The sequence below is a fragment of the Cyprinodon tularosa genome, unplaced genomic scaffold (assembly GCF_016077235.1).
Source record: "Cyprinodon tularosa strain WSP-4 unplaced genomic scaffold, ASM1607723v1 ctg117, whole genome shotgun sequence".
NCBI classification, from domain to species: domain Eukaryota; kingdom Metazoa; phylum Chordata; class Actinopteri; order Cyprinodontiformes; family Cyprinodontidae; genus Cyprinodon; species Cyprinodon tularosa.
Window position 1 is genome coordinate 333,278 of NW_024037970.1, and position 12,576 is coordinate 345,853.

Genomic DNA, 12,576 nt, shown 5'->3' on the forward strand with positions numbered 1-12,576 from the left:
AGAAAATACTGCAAACATGTCAAACAAGGTAAACTTTCAGTGTCTGATGAGAAAACAATTGTAAACATTAAGTATTATTCAGAATCAACAGCTGTTTAAAGATGCAAATAAACCAACCAACCAAAAGGTGACAAACAATGATAATAGAACCATAAAAACAGAACAACACAAGTGCCACCTAAAGCATGTTTTCACATTAATGATTCTGCCATTGAGATATGACAACATTATGAAAACTTTAACTTAAACTTTTTCTTAGGAGTAATTTTTGCTTTGATTAGGCTGGAGTTTCCCTTCCACAGAGCCACACAGAACATGGAGGGTTTTATGGAGTTATGGGGGTTTAACCACATTTTATGTACTGTGTCAGATAATAGAGAACTATAGTATAACTAGGTCCTTAAGTAATTTTTAGCTGACACCTGTTTTTAATTGAGATTTTTAACTCACACTTGTTTTACATTAATTATTGATTAAATTGTTTGATTTTGTAAATAAATTGTTAAAGTCAAAAAGTAATCTCTTATGTACCGGTACTGTGTCAAATGATGGAGAACTAGAATATAAGGAACTCATTATTTAAGGGATTTTTAGCTGACACCTGTTTTTACATAAATTGTGATTTTTTTTGTTAGCTCACACTTGTTTTATATAAATTAATGATTATATTGTTTGATTTTTAAAATAAAGTTTAAAAAACTGATTATTTAGCCTCTGGTGTTTGATGTTTGCCTTGTTGAGGTCCTGCCTTATGGATTCAGAGTAATTGAAGTTGCATACATTTGGGAGGGAATCCAAATAAAATACAACTGTACACAATTGTTTGACCTAAAAGTAAAAACTAAAAGAACAGACCTACCACCCCTAACTTTACATAGCCCAAAACTGCCTTCATATCAGAAGAGCTTTGTATAGTCAACTACAATACAACCACATCGCTATGTACTGGGATTTTGATTCAGTTAAATTAATTTGATTAATTTTCTTTTTACACTCCCTTTGCTGTCATTCTGATTTTCTTTATGTCTTCTAATGATTATTTTCACTAAAATATTTCCTAAAAGTTTACCACTAAAAGTTTTACCATGAAAAAAGCAAAGAAAATCGGAACAGCTGAGACTGATTTTGTCTGAATGCGGGGGTGCATGATACACCAAAATCAAGCTGTGTGTCATGGAAAAGTACAAGGTAGAGTTTAGTTCTAGTTCCAAATTTTCCCAAAAAGAGAAAGGAAATAAATAAAAATCAAAGTAAAATCCTCCCTTCCTAACCCAACATTTTTGGAGTACATCTCTACAAGCTGATTCTTTTCTGTAATTAAAAAATGTCAAGTTCACGCAATGGATGGAGGACACCTTGAAGCATCAGCTCTTGACACAAATTCTTGAAGAACTTTGATCTTTGAATGCCTCTCTAGCCTAAATATGTTTAAAGATAAACCACAGCTCTATGCATTCTTCCCACTGGTCCTCAAACACAGCATGTATTTGGGGAGCTATAAAAAGCCAGCCTTTGACAAAAGGCTAAATGTATGCAAAAGTTTTGAAAATAAAATCCGGTAGCTTAAAATTCAAAGTATTGAGAAAATTATTATCCATAATGGATTGTATTAGATTGTAAAGCTTTTTTGAGATTTATTGACTGTTTAAGAGTTATACAAAACATTCAAAATATGACCTACTAAGGAGTAACAACAGGCAGGTGAAGGCCTGCCTGGTCTAAAATGTGTTCTACACAAACCAAGCCCAGCTCCCTTTCTCTGACTTACGTTCTCTAATGCATTAGAAGATTTAGCATCTTCACTGGCTAATGGGCTCAGATGGTAGAAAAGGCCTTGCATATGTCTTTAGTATCTAATGTAAAATGCACTTAAAATCAGCAATTACAAAGTGCTTTACTAAGTGGCAGGCAGGAGGCTCTAAAAGAAGTGAAGTGAAAACATCACCGGCAAACATCAGCTGATCTTACATCTTATTATATCCAGAGTGGTTTTCTCTCAAGTACCTTCAACCAAAAAAATGTTATCTGAGATGTTCCGCATCTATGGATCTTTATCTTCAAAAGAGCATGACTCACCTGACAGTGGAAGAACAGATGATTGAGCAATGAAAGGGAGCAGAAATTAACCTGAAAGAATAATAGAATTATCATTGCACCCCTGGAGAGTTTTTTTTTCTTTCTTTTTTTATCCTGTCCTTTGATAACTCGAATATAATTTTGTGTTTCACATCAGCTGTCCACCTGTAAATACATTTGAAACAGAGGCGGCATAACAATTTAATTAGAAAGTCCATTAAAGTAACGCAGGGCAAGTAATACAACACCTGATCATAAATTCAATTAAATCAAATAAAAACTTGAAATTTATTATCATTAGTAAGAATAAAATGAAAAAACACAACACACTGAATTATTCAGCATATATTTTTTTCATTTTTCTTTTTTTTTTTAAACAAACTTCATATTATTCCTGCAGCTTTTTAGAGAAAGCCCCAATGCCACCTGAGTAAATCATTAAAAAAATATTTTTTTACTGGAAACAGTTCAACTTTGCCCTCAAATGATAATCAGTGAAGACATAATCAGTGATCTTTGTTTTACAAGCATGTATTTCGCAGTCCAGAAAAAAAAAAAATTAACAAAATTATTCATTATTTTAGGATTGAACTGATTGTAAATAATATAAATATTAAACTGAAAACACTAGCAGTAACTTCATTAAAAGTGGACTTTTATCCACAGAAGTAAGAATAATTCATACATTTTAGACTTACTACAACAGAATAACAGTATTCCCTTTACTAGACGGTGCATATTAGCTTGTAAACTATTTAATCTGAGTGCACCTTTTATTCCCCAAACATTGGGAATCTTTGTTAACTGCTTATGAATCAATTACTTTATTATAGTGCTATTATTTTCATTAAATAAAAAGATAATTTTCTATTTTATTTTATAGGCAGCATTTCTAACCAATGACGTTTAACACAACAAAAAAAGGTAAAAATTGTTTTGATTTTGATGATGCAAGTCGTACTCTGTCTGTATTTGGCTTTTCCTCCTAAATACAGGCAGACTGGGTGCGAGAAATCTGCTCACCTGTTTCTGTCGCTTTGAGGATGCCAAGGCATGAACACCAAAGGAGCTACCAGCCTCCATCAGAAGCCATCCATCCATCCATCCAGCCTGCTCTCTTGAGTCACTTTTCATAATTATTGAATTACATTCCTGGCAACCCATTAAGGAGGACATTCTCTTCTTAACCACCTGCTCTTCTCCCCTCCTCCATCCCATTTTACGCCATCAATCTTTCAGCGTTACCGGAGCCCCTAAAAGCTTTCTGACTGCTCTATAATGGGGGACAGCGCGGGGTCAGGGGGTGCTGCCGGACTGTGTGCTCAGGAGCAGTGATGCCTCAGCATTCTGGAGGGGAGTGGGGCAAAGAGACGGGTCGTGGTAGTGGGTGTGAGGGGGCATGGGGGGTCACTCTGCTGCGTGGCTCAAATAGGTCACTCACTGGACCTTTAGCTGGAAACATAAGGGGGAAAAAAGCAGTTATATGATTTTGTAGGCAAATGTTCTAGTTTCCTTTAAATTAAACTGAGCTCAGAATGTAGAAAATGATTGTACCGCAGATTTTATTCTTTGGGATGATAGGCTATAATCTATAATATATATAATTTAATGTGATTCTGTTTATTTATATTGCGCCAATTCACAAAACGTCATCTTAAGGCAGAGACAGAGACAATTCAACCAGATCACACAGCAAAATTGATTTAAAGTTTTCTATCTAAGGAAAACCAGTTGATTGCATCGACTCATCGACTTGAAGGCAATCCCTCACACTAAGCATGCTTGTAGTGACAGTGGAGAGGAAAATTTCCTTTTAACAGGAAGAAACCTCCAGCAGAACCAGACTCAGTGTGAGCAACCATCTGCTGAAGCTGTTTTCTCTCTTTTCTTGCAAATAGGAAGAATTTCCCTTGGTCTGGCTCAGCTGGTGATTTACTACATTACCCAGAATGCTTCTTGCCTCTAAGAGAGAAAGATGGGTGAAGAATGATAAGCGATACAGTACATGGCAGTATTAACTACAGGTAGATCTTATTTTAAAGTATAACAGGAGATTAAGTTATTTTGGTTCAGGGGTGTTTTACTGTAATAAGTGAGTTTCTGTTCACTTTTCCTGTCTTCTTCTCATTATGTCTTATGTTTGTTATCACAACTGATCCTCAGATACAATCTTCTGAGGACCTCTGCACAGAACTCAAATTCAAAAATACAAACTGCTCTTTTTAAACACCATGACTTCTGCTGAACATGTAACTTAACAACAGACAGGTTTCATCCTTTATGTTAGCTTAGTCAGTGATGATACTTCTTTCATTCTACATGTACTAATTTATTCTCATTTAAGGAGTTGTTCAGAAAATGTTAAACTCTAAAGTTACAGAATTAACTTATGTTACAATAACATTTATCAGTCTTTTATATGTAATCAGGAAGTAGGTGTGATAAAATGTAAACTTGTAAAGGCTTCTGAAATTGGTGGATTCCTGCCTTTTAGCCAACTTTTGAATTCTTTATTTGGTTGACCTTATGCCCTCTGGAACAGGGTTGCTGGACAGTTGGCCCAAAATCCATTTATTTTCCTTTAGTTAACAAGTTTAACAAAGGAGCTGATAAATTGAGCCAGGATGAATAATGCTGGATGACTGATTAACATTTACCATCTACCATGAATAAAGACGTTTCAGTAAGTTAATACGAATGGTTTTAGGTAAAATATTCAATTGAGGGTTAAGAAGATTTCATACTTTTTAAAGTTTTTACCATTTAACACATTAGCTCCCCATACATGTTGGCATATGATCTAATAGACAAAGGCACATTACTAAATGAAATGAAAATAATTTTTGGTTTGCAACATCATCAGTTTAAGACCACTGGTCAGTATTCAACCCCCCGAATCCAAACTTGTGTGGTGGCTGCAGCTACTATGTGTGAGGCATGTATCTACTAGCTTAATACATCTTGAGCAAAATATTTTTGTAAAAAAGTCACTCAGATTAGACAAAGGGCATTTGTAAAAATACATCTTAAAGTTTTGCCACAGGTATTAACTAGATTTAGGCTTAAATTTTGGGTGGGTTGTTTGAGCTGAAGTCTAATTTGATCTTAACTATTGAATATGTCCTTCAATTTTCCTTATAACTTTATGGAAACCTCAAAATTACTTTACCCAACAATGTATTTATACTTGCCAGCCTCCCAAAATTACTAGATTTGTGGAGTGCCCTACTAATATCTGACAGATTTTCCAAAGTGAGCTGGGGAGTCTGTAGCTCTGCCATAGTTGCCACCTGAGCTTCCTCATTGCTTCTCCAGTTCATCCTGTGCTTGTCTGGTGTGTCAGTCAAAGTAAAATGCCTGTTTTTGTGTCTTACTAAGCATGTAGTTGAGTTATAATCTTTCAATCCAGACTGACACAGGTCTGTGTTATCATTGTCATTACCTCCCCCTACCCATCTTCCTTGGTATCTTTTTTATTTGATTTTTATTTAATTTAAAAGTATTAGAACACAGTATTAGATACAAGTGTTTCAGGTTTTTATTTGTCTTTCCTCTTAAAAAAAAAGTTTTTGGTGAAAATTGCTTTGTTTCTGTACCACAATGAAACCTCTTGGGTTTTAGTAGAACCATCCCATGATCTGCTGCCCTTCAACAACTGACAGCCAACTGTACAGGGGACACAAACCTGTCATTTAGACTTAAATTAGGCTGACTGAAACATCTGTAACAGTTCTGGCTTTATATTTCAATAGCCACGGAGCACCCTCACAGCTCTCCAGATGCTAAACTCTCCAGCATTTTGGTTTTAGTGCAATTTGCCATAATTAATTATATTTTTATTTGAACTTGTACATATAAATTAAGGACATTTTTTAAAACATTTAATGCAAAAAAAAAAAAAAAACATATTCTGGAAACATGGCAATAAAAAACTGACTGAAAAAAATTACCATAGGCTGCAAAAAAAAGGTATTATTTCTTACAGTAAGTGCTTTTGTTTTCTATAAATGAAGAGGTAAGTAAGACACTTTGCCAATGGAACAAGACGATTTACATTTAAAATAAGAAAAAAAACAATTGCAGTGTGTTTTTTCAAGTGCATATTATCTAATCGTCTCATTTTAAGATTAAAAATGCTCATTCCATTGGTAAATAATCTTATCTAACAACTTATATTGGGGTTAATACATGTAATTTAAGAGATTTTTACTTATTTCTAGTTCATTTTTGGAGCGTATGATGTGTGTATTGAATGAGTTTATGGAGAGACTGCAGCACATCATTTTCCATTGTTGGTTCTACTATTAGTGGATTATACCTCAGCAAGAGATCAATGGTAAATGATTTATTTACCTTTACTGGGGCAGTGATAACATTTAGGTTCTTTTAAAGGTTATAAAATACTTCTAGGTAAAATCCTAGAAAGTAAACATAGTGCCTAGATAGTTCAATCTTTTTGCAATAAATTGCATTCAGATAAATGCACACACCTGGTGTTAAAGTGACTGTGAGTCACTAGTAGCAGCACTTTCTCTGTCAGTCATCAGATGAGCACTAACATCGCACATGGCGTTCTGGTATGTTGCCCTGCATTGCTCTTTTCGCTGTGTCCTCCAGGAGATTCCACCCAAGTCGATGTTAAGTGAATAGTAAGGTTAGATTTGTCTTTACCCTGCTGGCTTATTGACTCGCCTGTCAATACCACTGCAGGCAAAATCTATAAGACCTGTAAATGTTATCTCAACATCCTTTTATGTGTGTGCAAATGTCCATGCATGACGTGTTACAGAGAAAAGATATATCTGCAGTACATATATCGGTCGGGACAAAAATTTTAAAGGAGAAACATGTTTTCTAAAAAATAAGGTGAAGTTTACCAATGGCTCCTCACTTACACACAAAGTCACAGTGTTCATTAAACACCAAAGGAGACCTTTATGTTAAGATATTTCTAAACATATTCTTTTCTACTTGCAACATGATTCAATGGCTGTATTCAGCTGCACCATACCCCCCTTAGAAAAAGTAAAAATCAACTTATTGTATTTATCTTGGTGTTTTAGCACAATATCTTAATCTAAATCTTATACAAAAACTACATACAGATATACATTATGATGCCACCAAGTGACTATGATTCCATTCAAATGCTGGGTAAATGCATTGAAGAAATCCAGGCATGGATGTTCCAGCATTTTCTTCAGCTGAATTAAAACAAAACTGAAATAATGCATTTTGGATCAAAGGAAGAGCATTTAAATATTAGCACACAGCTTCAGTTAAGACAGTTGGAAACAACCAATCAGTCTCTAAATCTGGGTGGAGGGATGGACTCAGACCTGAACCTTCAGAGGCTCATTAAGGCAGCAACAAAGTCAGCCTTCTATTAACTAAAGAATGTCTCTAAGATTAACGTACTAATGTTTTAGCAGGATCATGAAAAAGGAACTCATGTCAAACTGATTGCTGCAACAGAACTTCACAGATCTGACTAAAAACTTGATCAGCAAGCTGAGGCTGATCTCCTGCTGCCCATATCTTCACTAAAACTAAGAATGCAGAGCACATAATCCAAGGGTTAAAGTTCTGAGACTGGCTCCCCATATCTCTGAGAACAGACTTCAAAATACTTCTTCAGTCTATAAATCACTGAATGGCTTAGGATTACTGTACAGAGTTGTTGTCAGTGTATCTCCACTAAGACCTCTCAGGTCTTCTGGCACAAATCTATTCTGCATAATTAGAACCAGAACCAAACATGGAAAAGCATCTTTTAGTTCATATGCAACACTAATCTGGAATAAACCACCGGAAAAGGGTAACAATTCTGAAACCCCAATTTGTTTTAGAATAAGATTAGAAACATATTTGTTCAGAGCAGCCTTTGGCAGTGCTATATAAACATAATTAATAAAGTTATCATTCAGTTGACCTTTTTATTTTATTATCTCATTTCAATTACTCACTTTTATTCTTGAATCAAATTTACAGCAGTAAAATTTGCTTTTCTTTCTTTCTCATGGCACTTTGAAATTTCTGGCTACTGAATGTGATGATGACACACACACACACACACACACACACATATATATATATATATATATATATATATATATATATATATATATATATATATATATATATATATATATATATATATATATATATATATATATATATATATATATATATGTGTGTGTGTGTGTGTGTCTGATTCTGAAACAATTAATCGGATGAATTGTGACTTGAAATATTTGTCAACTAATTTAATAACTGATTAATCATTATTATTGTAATCGTGTAAAATGGACTGACTCTAAAGTATGCCTTAAGCTGACAAAGTGACCTACTTAGAGCAGCACCAAGATTGAAGAAAAAAAATGTGTTAACATTCTGCGTTAAAGATAAAAATCTTTTTCATCTGTCAATGGGCTCTATCCAGTACTCCTCATACCATGTGGAAAAGTTTTAGTTTCACCTGGTTTAGTTTCATAAACAGTCTTATTTAGGGGTTTAGGGTTCTGGGCAGTATCTTAGCTGTTCCTAGGACTGCGCTCTTCTGGACAGAGACCTCTGATGTTTTACCTGGAATCTGCTGTAGCCACTCTCCCAGTTTGGGAGTCACAGCCCCCAGTGCTCCAATTACCACTGGCACCACTGCTGCTCTTACTTTCCACATCTTTTCTAGCTCCTCTTTTAGCCCTTGGTAATTCTCAGGCTTCTCGTGTTCTTTCTTCTTGATGTTGCTGTCGCTTGGGATTGCCACATCTATCACTACTGCCTTCTTCTGCTGTTTGTCGATCAACACGATGTCTGGTTGGTTAGCCATCATCTGTTTGTCAGTCTGGATCTTGAAGTCCCATAGGATCTTAGCTCGGTCATTCTCAACTACCTTAGGAGGTGTCTTCCATTTTGACCTTGGGACTTCCAGCCCATACTCATGGCAGATGTTCCTGTACACTATGACAGCTACCTGGTTGTGGCGTTACATGTATGCACTTCCTGCCTGCATTTATTTTACACCCTGCTGTTATTTGCTGTATTGTTTCAGAGGCATATATATATATATATATATATATATATATATATATATATATATATATATATATATATATATATATATATATATATATATATATATATATATATATATATATATATATATATATATATATATATATATATATATATATATATAAACATATATATATATATATATATATATATATATATATATATATATATATATATATATATATATATATATATATAAATATATATATATATATATATATATATATATATATATATATATATATATATATATATATATATATATATATATATATATATAAACATATATATATATATATATATATATATATATATATATATACACTATATTGCCAAAAGTATTTGCTCACCTGCCTTGACTCACATATGAGCTTAAGTGACATCCCGTTCCTAATCCATAGGGTTCAATATGACGTCGGTCCACCCTTTGCAGCTAGAACAGCTTCAACTCTTCTGGGAAGGCTGTCCACAAGGTTTAGGAGTGTGTTTATGGGAATTTTTGACCATTCTTCCAGAAGCGCATTTGTGAGGTCGCACACTGATGTTGGACGAGAAGGCCTGGCTCTCAGTCTCCGCTCTAATTCATCCCAAAGGTGTTCTATCGGGTTGAGGTCAGGACTCTGTGCAGGCCAGTCAAGTTCATCCACACCAGACTCTGTCATCCATGTCTTTATGGACCTTGCTTTGTGCACTGGTGCACAGTCATGTTGGAAGAGGAAGGGGCCAGCTCCAAACTGTTCCCACAAAGTTGGGAGCATGGAATTGTCCAAAATGTCTTGGTATGCTGAAGCATTCAGAGTTCCTTTCACTGGAACTAAGGGGCCAAGCCCAGCTCCTGAAAAACAACCTCACACCATAATCCCCCCTCCACCAAACTTTACACTTGGCACAATGCAGTCAGACAAGTACCGTTCTCCTGGCAACCGCCAAACCCAGACCCGTCCATCAGATTGCCAGATGGAGAAGCGCGATTCGTCACTCCAGAGAACGCGTCTCCACTGCTCTAGAGTCCAGTGGCGGCGTGCTTTACACCACCGCATCCGACGCTTTGCATTGCACTTGGTGATGTATGGCTTGGATGCAGCTGCTCGACCATGGAAACCCATTCCATGAAGCTCTCTGCGCACTGTTCTTGAGCTAATCTGAAGGCCACATGAAGTTTGGAGGTCTGTAGTGATTGACTCTGCAGAAAGTTGGCGACCTCTTCGCACTATGCGCGTCAGCATCCGCTGACCCCGCTCCGTCAGTTTACGTGGCCTACCACTTCGTGGCTGAGTTGCTGTCGTTCCCAAACACTTCCATTTTCTTATAATACAGCTGACAGTTGACTGTGGAATATTTAGGAGCGAGGAAATTTCACGACTGGATTTGTTGCACAGGTGGCATCCTATCACAGTTCCACGCTGGAATTCACTGAGCTCCTGAGAGCGACCCATTCTTTCACAAATGTTTGTAAAAACAGTCTGCATGCCTAGGTGCTTGAATTTATACACCTGTGGCCATGGAAGTGATTGGAACACCTGATTCCAATAATTTGGATGGGTGAGCAAATACTTTTGGCAATATAGTGTATATATATATACACACACATATATATAGCACTGATATCTCATTTGATTTTTTTAAAGTGTCTTTCATCTCCAATAGGAACCAGAAGTTTTTCAGGGGAGTAAACATCAGGGTCACCTCAGTTAGTCAAGATAATAGATATGTGTCTGTTGGTGCATTTAACAAATATTGTCCCTATTCAGCTCAGAGAATTTATTTTACTCCAGCCATGGGTATGAAAAGCTTAGACAGAACAGGTCTCCTGTGTCTATTGCTAATGAATCACCTGCTGACTTAAGACCCCAGAAGTGTGGCGATTATGTTAAAAATACAAAGTGTGTTATTTTTTATTTTAGTTGGCCATCAACAACACAATCAAAAATCACTAAAGCACTGTCACAGTAGTGAACATAGTGAATAATTGTAGGCCATCACAACATGGTAAAACAGATGCATATGTTACAAGTGAACCCTATGGGTGCACAGGGTAGGATGGTGTGGTGGTTTGTGTTACGCCTCACCTCACAGCATGCTGCTCATTACCTAATGCTCAGATCCCAACACATATTATTCATCTTTGACAGCTTGCATACTTTGCATAAAGCAACACTCTGAAACCAACAGATGGACTTCCATCTCTCTGAGGACCCACGCTGATGTAATGCATTACCTGACTAGAATCAGCTAACCTTGTGCATGTTAAATACACCTAAATTCACCCCAACATAAAGTCAAACATTATCCTTCACCCTCCATAGAGAATTTATTCTTTATTCACTTCACGTTAGCTCTATCCTGATTTAGTAGATTAAAGATGGTAGAGACTATAAATAGAACTGACCTGCAAATTATTTGTTGTCAGATTATTTATTATTACATCACAACCAACTATCTAGAAAAAAACAACTCAACTTTTCTAATGCATAAAAGCTGCATACACAAGTCCACTTGCAAACCAAACTTTAGCTTATGCTGCAGACAAGCATGAGCATGCAGAGTGTATGAGTAATGAACAACCTTAATAACACCTCAGACTTTTCCTCTTGTTCTCTTTGCTGGCTGTTTAAATTCACATCCCCTTTAACGTCTCTCTAATCTGATTACTGCTAGGCTAATGGCTCTCCTTCTGCTCCTCCCAGACGCTCTGCCCAGACCTTGGAAACACACACAGACAAACACACGAACACGAGTCCAAGGGGTTTATGTTTGTGCAGAGATGGTACATCTGCAAAGTATGTCAGACGGAAAAGAGCTGAGGGATAGAGAAAAAAGAAGTATGTGTTTATATGCATATGGGTGAGTGTTTCTAGGGGTGAGGAGGGGGAAGGGGAGTAGACCAGGAGTGTGTCTCACTCCTAAAGCTCTCCCTTAACTCTCCCTTTCTCTGCCTTCTCCCCACCCTCCCTTTGAGTAAATCTATAGGGAGGGAAGGCAGAGACAGGTGCATTTCTCCACAAATTGAGTTAGCCAAGACATGCCACATCCAATTGGAGTAAATTGATGTGAGAGTTTGTGATGTCTGCCATGGGTATTACAGCAAAGGTCAGTGTGCCGAGACAATGGCATCAATCTGGTCCACGTGGCCAAGTGCTCGGGCCCCCACCAGCTCTGTGATTCAGATGCAAACCTGCAAACACAAGCAAAGGGATGGAGAGGGTGGGCAGATGAGTGCTGGTTGCAAACTGGTGGGCATTTTGTGATTACATTTGAACGGACAATGAACAACAATCCCAGAGAGTCTGAGTGACAGGACACATGCAAACATAATGACAATAGTGTCTTAACACTCTGAGTACTAGATGTATGTATATGTAGGGTATATATAGGGTTTATATACATATATATATATATATATATATATATAGTGTAGTGGTAGTT

The 12,576-nt window shown here is 36.4% G+C and overlaps 1 long non-coding RNA gene across 1 annotated transcript; it reads right to left on the reverse strand.

The window, feature by feature from the left end:
* Positions 1 to 583: 583 nt before the first annotated feature.
* On the reverse strand, positions 584 to 12,327 carry LOC119798527. Its single transcript, XR_005282730.1, has 3 exons — positions 12,234 to 12,327; positions 3,100 to 3,528; positions 584 to 2,127 (listed from the first exon to the last, which is right to left on the reverse strand). It is a non-coding gene; the product is annotated as an uncharacterized LOC119798527 (long non-coding RNA).
* Between the last annotated feature and the right edge of the window lie 249 nt (positions 12,328 to 12,576).